Source organism: Oryzias melastigma, linkage group LG21 (genome assembly GCF_002922805.2).
Source record: "Oryzias melastigma strain HK-1 linkage group LG21, ASM292280v2, whole genome shotgun sequence".
Classification (NCBI taxonomy): Eukaryota; Metazoa; Chordata; class Actinopteri; order Beloniformes; family Adrianichthyidae; genus Oryzias; species Oryzias melastigma.
This window is the reverse complement of record NC_050532.1, coordinates 28,565,755-28,568,260: the sequence shown is the minus strand read 5'-3', so window position 1 is coordinate 28,568,260 and position 2,506 is coordinate 28,565,755.

Here is a 2,506-nt window from a genome sequence, read left to right as displayed (position 1 = left end):
CCTCTATAACACTCTCCTCTATAATATACTCCTGTATAACACACTCCTCTATAACACACTCCTCTATAACACACTCCTGTATAACACACTCCTCTATAACACACTCCTGTATAATATACTCCTGTACAACACACTCCTCTAGTCTATAACACTCTCCTCTATAATATACTCCTGTATAACACACTCCTGTATAACACACTCCTCTATAACACACTCCTCTATAACACACTCCTCTATAACACTCTCCTCTATAATATACTCCTGTATAACACACTCCTGTATAACACACTCCTGTATAACATTCCTCTATAACACTCTCCTCTATAATATACTCCTGTATAACACACTCCTGTATAACACACTCCTGTATAACACACTCCTCTATAACACACTCCTCTATAACACACTCCTCTATAACACTCTCCTCTATAATATACTCCTGTATAACACCACTTCTTTTAAAAATACATTTTCTTTATTGTGTTTGTGGAAAAGAAAAAAACATTTTGTTTTTGAGAGAAGTTTTATCCAGCTGGATTTCAGGTCGGCTCGGCTAGAATCTACACAGGTGAAGGCGTGTCCGTCCATTCTCACCTGCTCATCTCCTGAGGCGTCAGGGGGCGGGATTCGCAATTTTTTTCTGGATTTTTTAGAAAACGCCTGTGCTTGTTATTGTGGAAAATTCATGCAGGTCCCCATCCCAAAATAAAATAATAGTCTGTTTCTTCTTTGGATTTCTCATAGCAGGCGACTCTGTTTGGCTCCGCCCCCCTTAGCAGGTGCTTTGCTGTGCATTACAGCCGTCTGATAGACATTCGCTCTCCACCTTATTTATTAAAGATCACTTTTGTCCACAAACTACAAATAAATGATATATTATCTCTTCAATTTAATAAAATCTCCATCCCAGAATATAAAAAAAGTTTACATTTTATTGGACAGTTGTATTACGCTGTAGGCAGAATGCCTGAGGGCGTTAATACATATTAAAACATTAATTTAGATTTATGAACTGTGTGCGTTTACATGCCAACTTTCACAGCCCTACAAATAAGTTAGAAATAATAAATAAATAAATATATTTATTTCTGTTAACTAAAAAATGGGTGTTAATTAGTCATGTGAGGGTTTGACTAGATTGTGTTGTAGATGTTGTAGAACTTTTAAACATTTCAACAGATTTTAGTTAGATCTCCATAAAAATTCTTAAAATTTAAAAATGACTTTCTTAATTTACTAGTAATATTTTAATGAGTAATCTACCCTACATCAATGTAAAGATTTATTTTTTTGTTTGTTATTAGCAGATTATTTTTGTAACCACTTCTCCTGGAGCTTGCACTTTGTTGACGGTCCCTTGACCTCCGTCTCACTGCCAGTTTAATTCTGATTAACAATAGAAACAATCTTTCTTTAGAAATGTATTTCTTGGTCACTGCTTGAATCAAGACAAACCAAAAGAGACACATGCTGTCAGTTCTATTCAGAGTTTTGAGGCGGGAATTCTGAGTCTGTGAGTTTCTCGTTAACTTTAACAAACTGTTTCTGTGCGCCTGACGGTAAATAAAAGCTGTGATCTGTTCATGATATGCAGACTTCCAGTAGAGAATAGTTCTCTGTAATACTGTTGTAATCTGTGAATATAAAAGTAATGATTATATTAGGAACTTAATAAATATCTGATCCCTGATGGGGATCCAGGTTGTGTTGGAGCAGAGTTTGAGTTTTGTGTTTTGAGAATACTGACTGTGTTTAAAGTGAGAAAGTGTCATGTGTTCTGCACAGTAGAACCAGAGGTTTAAGAGTTCAGACCAGAGATGTTCCTGAGAAGAGATGAATCGTGGATCAGCTGGATCAGAGAACGGTAACCAGGAGAAACTGACGTCCTTAAATCCTTCAGGAACTTTGTTTTCAAACCTCAATCTTCTTCCCCCCGTTGATAAATCCTGGTCATTCTCTGGTCCTGCAGGACTCCCTCAGTCCTCGTGGGAAAGACTGGCATCTCATAGGAGCTGGGGCTTGTGTCGTGGAGGGGGGCGCTTCATCTGCGATGCTCATCTCTGGGTGGGGGGGGGTAGGAACTCTGACGGCTGCCAAACCCAACCGGACCAGAAGGTGTAATCTGGCCTCTGACAGGAGATCGGCCACACAAATGAAGAAGAAAAATCCAGGGGGGGTGACCCCCACCTTTAAGCTCCCATCTTTTAGCTTTTATCATCTCCCTGTCCCTTTCTGAGCCCCCCCTCCCCAGACTGTGAGAATGCCACAGTGGGGAGGAGGCACCACTCACTCCAAACTCTGGAGAAGAGGGACAAAGGAGGAAGAGGAGGATGAGGAAGGTGGAGGTGTTATTCGATGAAGAAGGCGAGATGGGGGGGCCGTAAAACGGCACCACGGGCATAAGTCAGGCTTTAGGAACGGCCCCCCCATGAAAGGCTGCTGTATGTAGAGTCCTGTGGGAGAGCTGAGAGGACCAGCGGGCAGCAGAGAGCCTGTGGGGCTCTAA